The sequence below is a fragment of the Lepisma saccharinum genome, chromosome 16 (assembly GCF_977018435.1).
Source record: "Lepisma saccharinum chromosome 16, izLepSacc3.1, whole genome shotgun sequence".
Classification (NCBI taxonomy): Eukaryota; Metazoa; Arthropoda; class Insecta; order Zygentoma; family Lepismatidae; genus Lepisma; species Lepisma saccharinum.
Window position 1 is genome coordinate 27,588,191 of NC_139244.1, and position 16,138 is coordinate 27,604,328.

Sequence of the window (16,138 nt, forward strand, 5' to 3'; positions counted from 1 at the left end):
ATTTTTAAAGATTGTAACATGGAGTTGTAAGTAGAAGGCAAAATATCAAAGGAACATAGTGACTTTTATTAATTTATTAAATTGTCGGAATAAATAAAGTTGAAGTTTCAGTTTTGTATTAATGAAGTATTACTACTATTGGTGACGAGGATGGGATACGAATATTATTTAACATTATGTATTCCGACACTTTAGTAATAATTAAAAGTCGCCAAAGCATACATTCCATTTGTACCTTGCCTTCTACTTACAACTGAATGTTGCAGTCTTAAAATCAACAAGTTCAATGAAAGAGCAAAATACATTAGAATACAGTAGATATATCTTCATATTTTCTTTTTCTTCTTCTCAATATTGTGCCATGTATATTTGCTAGCCTGACTGCCTGTTCAAAGCAGACCAAAGATACCGTATTTACTCGAATTTAATGTGTCATCGAGTCTAATGCTCACTCTAGTTTTCAATACCTTCACACACCTCCAAAAAAAGTTATTTTTTACTTAACAACGGGTTTATGCTATGTATCAAACAGTGGGTTTAAGTACGAATTTTTAATGGTATTATCATATTTAACATGACAATGGGTTTATCTGGAGAACGTATTTCACTCGAAGCTAATACCCCATATATTCTAACGAGTACCCTTAACTTTGGAAACGAAATTTGAGCAAAACATGTGCGCATTATACTTGCGTCAATACGATATGATACAGATCTTAGAGATGAAATCGCATATCAAATGAAGATTTATTGCTTCTTAATTATTTGTATTTAGTATTAGTGCGAATAGCTTTTATTACCAAAATTCCATTTTTTTAAATTTGGTTGCAGATGTATCATTTGAATGAATCAATTCGTATGATACAGAATATTTTTAATATTATCTTCAATCTTCAAAACCAAATATAAACAAAACAACTTGTTAAAGCGCACTCCTCCAGCGTTACATTTAAATATATTTACTTTGCATAGTTTAAAATTTATATAACTATGTTGTTTGACCAAGAAACAAATACTCAGCGAAAAAATTAAAAAATCATCTTCAATCATATTATTGAAAATAAGATTTTCTCAGCCATCCAATTTAGTGAAAATTCCTGTACATAAGTATGCCTCAGAAAAGACGCCACACAAAAATTAATTTAATGTGGAACAGAAAAGAAATTGTAGATATGCATTGTTTGAGAAAATGGTACTTGAAGAAATAATGAGAAACAGGATATAATCAAAAGGTATATCTAAAACTGAAGCCGCATCACCTTAGATTATTTGAAAATTAATGAAGTTAAATTAACTCAACATATTCCTGTACGCTGTACAAAGAGAACAGAAAAAAGCCAAAATATTATGTTTATAACTGGTGCGTCACCTTTTGAGTAATTTTGTAAAACAACAAAGTAGGTAAGGAAAATATGAGAATTGTAAATTAGGGGAAAATGTGAGAAAACCATTGACAAGAACACTTGAACAATATTTATAATCAAATAAGGAAAAGTACAGTTATGCAGCGGGAAAAAAATATCTAATAGAATTAAAATGATAAGTGGATTTTAAAATTAGTAGGTTGGAACTCTATTGTTGGAAAATAAAACTTACACGAAAATGCTGAAAATCGAACTGCAGCATGGTAGAAAATGCGTGAGAAAATTTTTAACAATAAAATAAAGAGAAACAGAATGATACAAAACAACTTCGTAAATAAGGAGAACAATATTTTTACAATACAACATTTAAATTCTTTGCTTATTTGCGGTCATATTTAATAATATATGCATGTGGTATTGTAAGCATACGTAAGGTTATTATTTTCTGAAATTGTTTCCAATGCGTGTGTAGTTTCTTTCAAATTTTATGCTATAACCAAATCATCAGTTTTATACAGGTTTTACTTTGAAACTGACTTTTCTTAATATCACTTGAGTTATAGTCAAGGGCATTAAGATTTAAACCTCGACAAAATTAGTAGAGAAACCTTTTCGTCTGTGTCCACTAAGTGTTCGTCAGATTAATCTGGAAGTTTTCCAAATATCCCACTGTGGCGAAATTCACCATATTGGAAATCTTCCGCGATATTAGGTTTTCGTTTTTCTGCATATGAATCTTATTATTCGTGCTGTGCTGTCAAAGCTTATCCCGTCAATCTCGTCAAGGAAAATTATCGTATTGGGTCTTGGTCGAAATCACACAGAGAATGTTCAGAATATCATGTAGAAACTCTGGTTAAAATTTCATTTTCTTATCCGATTACATTTTATAAATATACCAAGATCACTCACTCATAAGCAGTGATGTGCGTCTATGCGTAAACAACGATAGTCTACATTCTACACATAGACTATTTTATACACGTAGATGACGTAATCTATGTAAACAACATGGCGAAAGGTGATAACTTAACAAAGGGCGTAATGAAATTAAAATAAGATTATACTGCGTATCAGTTGCTGATGTTTGAGGATATCTTTTCATACTCTTTCTTCCTAATTCGAACAACTTCTCACTTAGGAAGAAACCTAATATAGGAAATATTCTATTGTTTTATGGAGAAAAAGACCACTCTTGTCTCACGGCTGCCATCTGTTTTTTCTTTTGCATACTATTTATCTTCCATAGTTGATAATAGAAGAGAAGAGAAATTTTGTCGTAAATAGGAATCTTTTCATTTCGTTAGAAACCAGTATAGTTGAAAATTTTCCTTTCCTTTCATGAAACCCTTGAAAATTAATTTAAATGAACTTTAGATTGTCTACGTAGTGTATTTAAACTACAACCCAATGTAATCTACGCGTAGATTACGTGTAGACAACGCACGTAGACGTAAATTTATAGTCTACGGCACATCACTACTCATAAGACAAAAATGTTACAAGCTTGGAAATACATTTTTAGTTGTGTTTGTGACGTGAACACTCACGTTTATACAATTTAGGATAAGATTACCTATACTACGAAAGCTCATAAAATTCCCGGTATATATTTCTTGATTATTTTATCATACTTTTCTCTATAATGATTTATTCTCAAACGACTATGTCCGGTCTCCCCTAAGACGTAGTGGTAGCACTGTCACTTTGAAATTAAGGGGTCCCAGGTTCTATTTCCGGTGTAGGCACATATTGGTTCGTATGCCAGTTTAAACTGTAGGTCCAGTTCCGATTAGATCTGCGCATAATGTGGACTTAAAACAAGAGATGAAGCTCAAAGAAAACTATCTCATCTCAATTATAATAATTCTAGATTTTAGTCTGAAATTATGAAAAAAATGTTGCACCTGGCAAAAGGTAGAGGAAAATAACCAAACCCGGACCCCACTCCCTAAGCCGGACCCCCTTGTTTCGGTAAGTAGGTGTTGCCGCGTGGTCGCAATGGGCGAAACACGTCAACAATAACGAAAACATTGTGTAGGAAGGTATCAGCAGTAACGTGCAAGTATCAGGTGCTGTAGTCCGCCATTACTTGTTTTTGTGTGAATGAAAGTTTGTCCATCGGTGCACAACAGTGGGAATCTTGCTAATTAAGAGAGAGGTACAATTTAGACACTAGTAAGTATTGTACTTTGAAATTATGGTGATGGTTTGTTTGAAGATACGTGTGGTTTTATTGTAGAAACAATAAGACTCCATGAGTAAAATGCCCTAAGTAGGACCCCTCAATGAATGCCTAACATTACAATTGTAATTGAAGCAAAGGGTCGTTACTCGTTAGTAAAGTCCTCTTACATATTGTTTCAGATGTTCAAGGGAAAAGGCAATGCAGGTGGGAGAAGGTGGGATGTCCAACAAATGGATAGGGCGATTGACGCAGTTAGGATATTGGTAGTCTATATTATATTACTTCTGTACATCTATATTCTTTATGCAAGCTCAATAAATGTAATTCATTTACTACATATCATATATTTACATTTCTTTGCGTCTTTTCCAATTTTTGGAACTTGTTAAAGGAGGGGTCCGACTTTGGCCACTTTTCCTCCGTTGTTACTTTTCGTCTCTTTTTACAGAAATGCTTACTGGCAAAGCATCACGCGCTTTAAGGTGGATTAAGTTACTCAAAACGTTAGCAAACATATCAAAGAACCCATTTTATTAAATTTCTAATAGAAATAATATGCCATAATGACACCAGGGATGAAAAACAAAACGGGGTCCTACTTTGGTCACTTTCCTCTACTAATATTTTTATATTGAGTATAATGTAGAAGTATTGTTTTAAAATTTACATGACTATGGTGCTGTCTAATATGTTTGTGTTTGTCTTGAGTAGTAGTTCCTTCATTCATATTGGAGGTTAGGCGTAGAGCTGACAACTCTGCACTGTAAAAAGACATGTCAAGAAACAGCAATATAAGGCCATGGATGTTCCCAAGGTAAAATATTCCGGAGGTAAAATAGTCCCCCGTTCGGATCTCCGGGTGGGGACTACTTTGGGAGGTCCCTGGACTAAGGATAAGATCTACGTTAGGAATAAGGATATTAAATTAGGCACCTGGAATGTTCTGAGCCTTTACCGGCCTGGGGCATTTCAGTGTACAGTTAATGAGATAGTTAAATATAAATTAGATGTAGTAGCTGTCCAGGAAGTTAGGTGGCCAGGAGAAGGGAATTGTAAAACTAAAAGTTATACTTTTTTCTATGGTGGTACTGAAAATCATAATTTTGGAACAGGCTTTTTCATAAATAATAGAATTATCTCGGCTCTTAAAACAGTAGAATTTATTAATGATAGGATATCATATGCAGTTTTACAGGGTAGGTGGTGTAAAATTATTTTAATAAACATACATGCACCAACGGAAGATAAAGATGATAATACTAAAGATGATTTTTATACAGAGTTAGAACAGGTCTTTGATAAATTTTCTCAGTATGATATGAAAATTCTGTTAGGTGACTGTAATGCACAGATTGGCAAAGAAGAGACATTTAAACCCACGATTGGTAAAGAAAGTCTTCATGAATTAAGTAATGATAATGGTATAAGATTGATTACTTTTGCAACCTCAAAGAATTTAATTGTGAAAAGTACCATTTTAAACATAAAGATATCCAGATGGTAAAACTCATAATCAGATAGATCATATTCTCATTGATAAGAGAAGGCATACTAGTATAATTGACGTTCGTACACATAGAGGTGCTGACTGTGCCAGTGATCATTATTTAGTAATTGCTAAATTAAGACAAAGACTCTCAGTGATAAATCATAAGCAACAAAATCTAAAAGTTATAAAATTTGATACAGGAAAGTTTGCTGATGAAAGAATTAAGAAAGATTACCAAATTAAACTGTCAAATAGATTTGATGTTTTGCAGGATTTAAATGATGATGAAAATATAAATGAAACAGACGTAAATAAGAATTGGGAGCACATACGTAATGCAATAGAATCAGCAGCTAAAGAAAGTATAGGATACCATAAACCAAGAAAAAGTAAGCCATGGTTTGATAATGAATGTCATAATCTAATAGAAATAAGAAATCAGGCTAGACTTAGGTGGTTAAATAACTCGGATGATACAAATATAAGCAATTATAATAGAATAAAGCGAGAAGTTAACCGCACGTTTAGAAGTAAAAAAAGAGATTACTTGAAAAGCAAAATTAACGAAATTGAAACAAACAGCAAAAATAAAAATATCAGAGATTTATTAAAGGTGTAAATGAATTTAGAAAGGGGTGGCAACCTAAAGTAAACTTGATAAAAGATAAAGATGGTGATTTTCTAGCTGACCCAAGCGATATTCTAAATAGATGGAAGAACTACTTTAATGACCTTATAAATGTCCATGTAGGAGATAAATCAGAAGTAAATGAAGTACACACAGCAGAACCTTTAGTTCCAGAACCTAACTTGACTGAAGTTAAAGATGCTATTAAAAGGCTAAAGAATAACAAAGCACCTGGCATTGATTTAATACCAGCTAAGTTAATTAAATATGGTGGAAATTCATTAATATGTCAAATTCATAAATTAATTTGTTTAATATGGAATAAAGAAGAAATCCCTCAACAGTGGAAAGAATCCATAATTGTCCCTGTGTTTAAAAAAGGTGATAAAATGAACTGCAGTAATTACCGTGGAATTTCTCTACTCTCAACAACATACAAAATATTGTCTAACATTCTTTTAACAAGACTAACCCCATATGCTAATGAAATTATAGGTGATTATCAATGTGGATTTAAACGTAACCGATCAACTACAGATCAAATTTTTCACATCAGACAGACACTTGAAAAAAAGTGGGAATATAATCAAAATGTCCATCAGCTATTCATTGATTTCAGAAAAGCATATGATTCGGTCAAAAGAGATAAATTATATAATATATTAGTAGAGTTTGGAATACCTAAGAAGCTTGTTAGTATGATAAAAATATGCACCAGTGAAACAGAAAGTAAAATTCGTGTGGGTATTAATATGTCTGACAAATTTACAATTTATGATGGGTTAAAACAAGGAGATGCATTATCTCCATTGCTCTTTAATTTTGCCTTAGAATATGCTGTAAGGAAGGTAAAAGAAACTAAAGAAGGCCTAAAATTAAACGGTGTGACTCAGTTGTTATCATATGCAGATGATGTAGACTTACTGGGGGATGATGTGAATACAATTAAGAATAATGCTAAAATATTTTTCAAAACTGCTAAAGAGATAGGTTTGGAAGTTAACATAGAGAAAACTAAATATATGCTTACAGGCCGAAACCAAGTGTTAGGTAATAATCAAAATCTAATTATTGATAACAACTCGTTTGAACCAGTTTCCAAATTCAAATACTTAGGAGTAATATTAACAAATGAAAATTATATTAAAGAGGAAATAAAAAGTAGGCTTAATTCAGGAAATGCATGTTACTTCTCTCTTCATAAACTTTTGTCTTCTCGTTTAATATCTAAGAAACTAAAAGTTAAAATATACAAAACAGTAATTTTGCCTGTAGTATTATATGGGTGTGAAACTTGGTCCCTTACATTGAAAGAGGAACATAAATTGAGAGTATTTGAAAATAAGATCCTTAGGAAAATCTTTGGACCTAAAAGGAATGAGGAGACAGGTGAGTGGAGAAGGTTACATAATTTAGAACTACATAATTTGTACTCGTGTCCAGATATTATTAGAACAATTAAATCAAGAAGGCTTAGGTGGGCAGGCCATGTGGCACGAATGGGAGAGGAAAGAGGAGTTTACAGGATTCTTGTTGGGAAACCAGATGGTAAGAGACCTGTAGGAAGACCAAGACGAAGATGGAGGGACAACGTTGAGATGGACCTAAGGGAAATCGGTAGGGATGGAAAAGAGTATATAGATCTTGCTCAAGATAGGGAAAGATGGAAGGCCTGTGTTGCTGCAGCCATGAACCTTCGGGTTTAAGAAGGCTAGGGAGTTAGTTAGTTAGTTAGTTATGACTATGTTGACACTGGCGTAGCCAAGAGAGATCTGAGGGGGTTACAGCAATTTCCGAAATTTTGAGAAAAATCTAAATTTTCAATTAAAACTGTAAGGAACTTGTGGAAAACGAAAGCGAATAATGCAAACCTTCTTAAAAGTTATCATTTTTGTCTTTCAACAACTTTGAAAATAAAGGTTAAACATGATTAGCTATTATGAAATTTTTTATTGTGTATCCTCTGCACCTAGAATGTAAAAACGTAATATCCACATTTATAATTCCAGCCTCCGAAGAAAAAAATCTGCTTACTTAGTGGTTCAGTTGTGACCAGAAAACTAAAAGGATGGAAAAATATTAAAACCGATAACGTTTTTTCAAATTTTCAAGACATTTTTAAGGACCCTTGATAGGCTATATATTGCAAAAATATAGTTTTGATATTAATTTTGAACAAGTAAGTCCAAAATGTTTGAATTCACCTAACAATATTATTCAGTTGAGCCGGAATCAAGAGAGAATAACAATTGATGAGGCACAATTTTTTCACATCGCCAGTGCTGCGAACTTACATGCGCCTGTTGGGCCCGAGCACACCCAATAAATTACCTGTTATTATACAGGGTGTCCGAAATTAAACGCCCTAATTTCAAATGCTTATATTATACATAATGTACAGGCAAGAACAGTGTGGTAGGTGATATATGGTATCTTAGCTGGGGAAATTTTAGATAGGTAATGAATAGTAAAGATTCGTTTATTTTGTATCGTTCCAGGTGGTGAAAAGTGAAAATGACAACCAATGCTGAAAAAGCGCAAACTGTGTGGTAGTACGCAGAATTGGGATCCATTATTGCAGTTCAACGACGGTTTCGTGCAGAGTATCACAGAGACCAACCCGATGCCAAGAGAATCAGGGCGTGGAAAGCAGCGTTTCTAGAGACAGGATCTGTCGCTAAGAGGCATGGGGGTGGCCGATCACGAACATCGGAGGAAAACGTTCAGCGCATTGCAGATGCATTTGCACGAAGTCTCAAGTCACAAGAAATCCGTTCGTACGGCGTCACGTGAGACTGCTCTCCCAAAATCAACAGTCCACGATGTGCTTCATAAGTGTCTTAAGCCTTATGCATCCCAATTCTGCGTACCACCACACAGTTTGCGCTTTTTCAGCATTGGTTGTCATTTTCATTTTTCACCACCTGGAACGATGCAAAATAAACGAATCTTTACTATTCATTACCTATTTAAAAGTTCCACAACTAAGCTAGCATACACCACCTACCACACTGTTCTTGCCTGTATATTATGTTTAATATAAGCATTTGAAATTAGGGCGTTTCAATTCGCACACCCTGTATTTCAATTTGTGAATAAAATTTCCATGCTTAAGAAAACAAAATGTTTCATCATTATACACGTAAAGAAGTCTCACAACTTAATTACTGACTGAGTGTTACAAAATGTTTCATAATAATTTGTTAAATTTACAGTATGATACTTTTCAGTGTCCCGTATTATTTCAACGGCAAAGATAATGATAGGCAAATTTCCCACCGCTATTTGCATTACTTTTTTTCATTCTACATCCTGTGTTGTTTTAAGGAATGAAACTGTGTTGGTTCGAAGCAGGTATTGTTCTTTGCTTATTGACGTCATTATTTCAATTCATTGGCATCGCAATGTGTAATACAGACCGAATGAAAATGGTGATGGACAATTCGCCTACTGTTTCTTTCGCCGTTGGGTGTACATTACTCGTGGTCACATCAAGTTAGAGAACTAAGGGAGGGTAAGGGCTGATAACCAGGATGGGGATCAATCGGCACTGAAAACTCTGAAAACAAGCGGGTAAAATTGTCACGAGAAGTACAAAATAGGCAGTAGAGTTGATAAAGTTCGACAAAAAAATTTCGTCACTTTCCCGGATTAGTCAGTAAAAAAGCAGTTATCTTCGAAAAAGACACTTATGACTAAAGTAGACAAAAATAGGCACTATAAAATTCATTGTCATTTCTCTCAGAAATTTACATAACAAAGGATTTCAAGTACAGCATGTCCATTTGGCACTGGAATACCAACAATAGAAAATAACAAGAAAGAATACCAACATGAACTAACATTACATGCGATAAAGTGAATTAACATATTTTTACACAACAGCCCTGTAAAGCGTGCCTGATTTTCAAAAATGTCTATTTGGCTAGCTAAATTATTGTATAGTCTGTGGGTCAGAGAACGCTGGATGAGGCATAATCTTGGCTTCTGAGAAGCGAAAAGTTGAGTGCTTCTTGTGGTGCGAGACGGCACTCGGAAGTGAATTTCCTGGACAAGACATCGCTTCTGATGTTACCATGGACTATTTTATGCAAGAATATATGGTCTGTCAGTTTATGGCTCTCGCGAGGAGTATGTGTACTTAACATTTTCAGAAGAATGGGCTTTTTCAAATATTTCGTGGGATGGAATTTAGAACGGAATTTAGTCTATCTAAATTTGTGTGGCATGTCATGGACCAGATCGACGAGCAGTATTCAATTGTAGGTGAAACTTAAAGTTTTTAAAAAGTGACTGCGGAGAGGTGTTCAGAAAAGGAGAGTTTCTCATCAAATCTGACGCCCAGGTACATCTCTGCGGCAACTCTTTAACACAGTTATTTTCCATGACGTATTTTGAATTTAATGTGTTTTTCTTTAAGAAGAAAGTCGGCTTAGTACATTTTTGAGGGTTAAATTTCAAGTTCCATAATTCACACCACCACCTTATTTGGGAATCTAAATTCTTTTGCAGAAGTGCCATGTCACTGAAATTAGAGATTTTATTGTATATTTTGCAATCATAACGAACAAAATAAGATTTCTACATGGGTCGGAAAGATCAAGGTACAGGATGAAGAGAAGAGATCCAAGAACACTGCCTTGGTGTACATCAGAAGATACAGCTAGATAAGAAGAAGAGGTTTCGGAAAGTACAACTCTTATGTTGTTTGTTTCGGAGATTGTTCCATAAATACTTAATCGGTGAAGTTATTTATACAGCCGGTAATTGCGGTTTACAGAATCGAAAACTTTCAAAAAGTGAAGACTACACCCAGTTGGGAGTTTTCACATAATAAGTTGATAGCGTCAAAGAGTAAACAGGTATCGTTAAAGCCTACATTTTCTAACGAAGGAACTCTTCTAGAGCAATTCCTGAGCTTACTTACGACATACCAAATCTCCGAGTTCAGTTCACCCAGTGTTTCTCAAAGGGTGCCGACACTGCACTTCGTCAACCTAAATTACGAAACGGATTCCACTAAACTTTACCTGGCCCGAGTCAACCATTGAGAGGCAGTACAACTAGATTCGTTGCCCTTGACCTTCGACATATTAAGAGGCCCCACACAACACTGCATTGACTTATTGGACTCTTTTGGAAATGCAACCTTGTCCGCGGCCAGTTTTTTGTCGGCATGTGCAGACAGCCGCTTCTTTTCAAGGGCCAATTCGCGTTTGCCCTCCACACAATGCTTGCCCTATTTTTTGCCTACCTGTTAATACATTCAAGCACGCGACCATCCCTTGCCGGAGGTCGACGTGAAAGGTAGGGACCCTTGGCATACCTGCCCTTAAAGATGTTCATGTGAGCAACTGAGCACGGGTTAGTCGCGTTCCCAAGAACTGATGCTTTGGTTTTGATGACTAGTTTAACATCAAAATCATTCAAAAGTAGATCTTTAACATTTGTGTGGTTCTACTGATACATCGTACACAATTCGCAGGGACTGCTGACGCAATTGTGCTAACACTCGAACAATAAGACATTGAGTGGTTGAGTCACTATCTTGGAGGTTGTGGGTTCGAGTCCTTGTGCTTGCGATTGTCATCTGATTACCATTTACAGTAGGGCTGAGCCGATACTCTTACCGATTCCGATACCGATATCTGAGAATTGAAATAATTAAAATTTATTCAAAATATTGATCAACATTGGTGTGTAAATATTCTTCTCCAATTATATGCATCAATTTATCAAGAAATTTGCTTTATATTCAACAATTACACCAGAATATTAAAAATAGATATATATATATATGTAATAAAAAATTAAAGTTTTTCTTTAATAAATTTGTGCAAAATAGAAATAAAGTTTGAATTTTGCATGATTTCCAAGACTTCGCGAAAATATCGGCTGGTACCGGTAGATGAATTCCTACCGATACTTTCCGATAGCGATACCCCTGGTATCGACCATATCGGCTCAGGACTAATTTACAGTTATCTTTACGTCTGAACTAAAAAATGGCAAAAACTATGCATTTTTTGCTACCCTCTACATATGTGAATGTGAATGTGATGTGATCAACACCACGCTTCGGTTTCCTTTACCCCTGCCCCGACATCAACATGCAACACGGCAAAATAACCATTGTCGATATTAGCAAACAATGCAACTTGTAGAAAATGCTCTACTGTAATGGCAACGAGAGAATTGAATTCCCTTCCAACTTCCCTATTGCCTGCCATAAACAGTTCAAGAAGAAAATCAAACAACTTCTAGCAAGGCAGGAAAGCGCATCACTAGTAATTTTTAAATCTTCCGCACATCCAGTGTCACATCTGGAACTTATTGATTGACCGTACATACTTCATGTTTACTGCTTTGAAATCAACATTTTCATAGGTAATATTCTTAACTATTATTAATCTTATACACTTATACAATCTAATATCAATTGTATATGCACTCAAATGCTAATGCTACTTATTTTATCCATAAACTTCACATGTAACAGTTTTGATGTTCCATCTTATTATATACTATCAACAATGCCTTTTCTTCATGTTACATTTCTGTATTATATTACGAACACCGACAAGGCTGTGTTGTAAAAACGGTTCTCAAAACCGAAACAAGCCCGCTAAATAAAGGCGATTTTGTTATTAATGTTACTTTAAGACAAATTAATAACTGTTTCAATGTCTTCATTAGACTACTAAGCAGAGATGGGGACATCTTTTGTCAATTCTTAAATATATTTGGAAGATAACAAACAGAAGATACTTCATTAGTTGAAATATCTGCTCATAGCTCAATATTTCTTACTTTAACATTAGGTAATAGTTACTCCATTATTGATCTATCAATGGCAGCCACAAACGTATAAAACATTGTTCATAAAGTTTTTGAAAATTCACTCAGAGCTGTCTCAAAGAAAATATACAAACAGCTAGGGATGTGCCGAAAACGATTACAGATGTATGAAAATCGGCAGAAATTGATATATCGACATCGGTATCGGAATCGGCAAAAATCCGATATTTAAACCGGCACAGATTATACTAGAGTTTTACCTTCTAACAAGTTTTATATTCATGCCGACGCACCCAGAAATTTTAATTCAATCAATCAAGTTTTATATTCTAGTTTTGTAAGATTTATTGAAAATTTGGTTATGATTCGTCATTATTGTAGAGTTTTTGTAATAAAATTATTGCAAACTCTCATTCAGAAGATCAACCTAACTATAAATCGGAATTAAAACAGTACATTGCTGAACCAGGATCTGCTGTTGTATTGGAAATTCAAAAATGAGTATTCAAACTTGAAGCAAGTTCTGAGAAAATACTTGGGCATACCTGCTGCATCAGTATTCAGTGATTGAGTGTTCAGTGTTGCTGAACAGATTTGCGATAAGAGAAGAAGTAGGTTACTTCCTGAAGTGCTTCCAAATCTCGTATTTCTGAAGTTGAATCTGGCGGAACAAGAATTCATTTTGCATTTCAAAGAACTGCTTGTGTACTAATGTTAAATCTCTAGGTTCACATAACCTTTTGTAGATGCATATGTACATTCGCATCTCTTGAGAATATATATGTATATACATATGATATGCAATAGAAATGTACATAGTAAATCTATTTTTGTCATGCAGAAAATAACATCCCATTTCTGTTTAATAATCTTATGTATCGGAATCGGTTAAATATCGGCATCGGTTTCAAAAATTATCGGTGAGTACATCGGAATCGGTAAATTTTCAGCTTCGTCACATCCCTACAAACAACTTTAGTGATAAGATATTGTTACACTCCAGTCTTTCTGCCAATCTTTTGCTACTTATAACTAATACTCACAGTCATTTATTATATTTATGACACAAAACTCTTGTGATATTAGCGATGTTATTCTGTTGTAAATTGAATTGAGTGAAATAAAAATTCACAAGACGTTAGTAGTGAAAAAGTTATGTAAAAACGGAAATGAGGTTATTTTCTAAATAGAATTTCCCATAATAGTGATAACATTACAGACTTTTTATGTTTACGCTACTATTCACTCTCGGCACCAAAGTTCCCGTGTTCTCATTCTCATCGTCGCTATTAGCTGTTAGTGACAGAAAAGCGACGTCAAGCAGCAAAAATACAAATTACATTTTGAACGAAGAATAATATCACGCAGATCTGATTCTCCGTTGTAACAAATTAAGTGATAATTTTACTAAATGTATTTCAAAAAACAAAATTACTACATCCAAAGAATATTTTAAAATTAGTTATTTATTCAGAAGATAAGAAGAAGAACATTAGTGGCATTGGGCCATTGCCCCCCAACCTTGGACGGAAATCAATTCTAGGGGGGTAAGGGGGCAAACATTGAAGTTAATAAAGGCCAAACTAGCTAAATCTAAGAGCAGCAGGATAAAATGATACTCAAGATGGATTTAGTTTTCAAGTATTTCTTGCATTTTTCTTCCATACGGGCACTGAGGGGCAATTGTCCCCCAACTAGATTTGAAATTTTATACAAATAAAAATACATTTTGTAAAATGTTCGTCAAAGTTGACATCTTTGAATCAGCATACATCATCATCAACAAATGTTATTGGACTTACAGCTTATAGCTGGCTATTTACGCCTAGTGTACATTTTAAGTACACAAATATACACTTTTGATATAAATTTTACACATAAAGGTCACAAATCTTCATTTTACTTAACTACATTCATTATTTTTTAAACATACAATTTTATATACTAAACTTGTCTCAAAAATGCAAGTATAATATATCCAATTCGAATATCTGGTGCGTACAACAATGAAATAAAATTTATGGGAAAAGACATTAATTTTTGATAATGTTTTGTATAAAGTCTTTCGTTCCTCTGAGTGAATTGGACATTCGAAAATAATATTATGAGCATCACCCCTTAAATTACCACAGTCAAAATTTGGAGATTTTAAAATGTGTATTTTAAATACAAGTATATGATATGTTCTCGCATGATAGCTTCTGAGTCAATTTATTAAAACAATTGCATTTCTTGATCCTCTACAATTATGAAACCAAGGTTTTCTCCTAGTATGTTCAGGTCGACAGCTTTCACCATTACTTTCTAATGAATTATTAAACCATAATTTACATTCTTAAAAAAATCTTCTTAACCCTCCGCAAAAATACACCACAATCTCCAAGTTACTCTGTTTTAAACCCAACATATTAAATGTATTACTCCATTAGGCGGAGTCGTACAATTTATTATTAAGAATAAATCAAGTAATTTATTTTGTCCTGTCATCTGCTAGGTTCTTCTATGTTCACTAATCAGAACAAAGTGCCATCTGTGAATTTTCTTTGGAAATTATAACCGGCTGTAGTTTACTTTTTCAATAAAATATTTTTTTAAAAAATATAAACTTGCAATTCATTCAAAAATATTCAACATTTAAGTATATTTGAATTTTCTTTTCTTTGATAGTCTTGTGACATCATACATCGAAGCGTTTCATAATCATAGCTAAAATATCATTTTTATCTTCTGAAGGGTACACTACTTTCGTGTATACTACGAACTTTTTACATTTTGTTCACAAGGAATTTCCACATAACAAAAATTGGGCCCAGCTGGTGGGTTAATTTAATATTATGCCGTGCGAAATCTTGAGCTTTACTTCTACTAATAACATCTAACTTGCATAATTCAATGCCTTTGCTAGCTTTATTCAACTGTAGGTATATTTTGCTCGTTTTGAAGCTAATACATAATCATTTATATCGTAACATTTATTGCAATGATCGGTGCCTTTATTAAATGAATTTCTACACTGTTTGATGATTTAATATTCTTTACTTGAATCTGTTAGCTAGAGAGGAAAAATTACTTCATAAACTTAGTATTTTTCTGAAAGCGCTATCAATAATTGGTAATTAGTAAACATTAAAAGGGACAGCAGATGGCACAAGAACCCTGTTAAGATTATGTTTTCTTTTCCATACTACTTAAATAAAAATATGTTTTATTTTTTACCAATAATTTACATTATATTTGCTTCTATGACAAGGTTAATGTAAAAATCTTTGCTAATAATTATTAACTATTGAATATTCAGAAATGTACTCATATCAACAAGAAGATCTTATCAACGCCTTAGTAAAGGAACTAAATTGATGTGGACAGTTACTTTGAGTCATTTAAAGTGGCGAAATAAAATGATTATAGAGGGGATGCATAAAGTACTCAAAATTAAACTATGATCCTAACATCTTCGTGGGTATACTCTTGTTTTAATACCTCTTGTTTCACGAAGATGAAATACGCTCTTTAATTTGGATGTTGTAAATAATTGTTAATTATGCTTTCATTTTGGAATTCGTGGCACAAATTATAATATGGAGGATTGGACATGATGAAAAGCCATTATTTTAGATTTCTGTTCTAATCGTATTAGTTGTATATATCTTCTAACTAACTAACTAACTAAC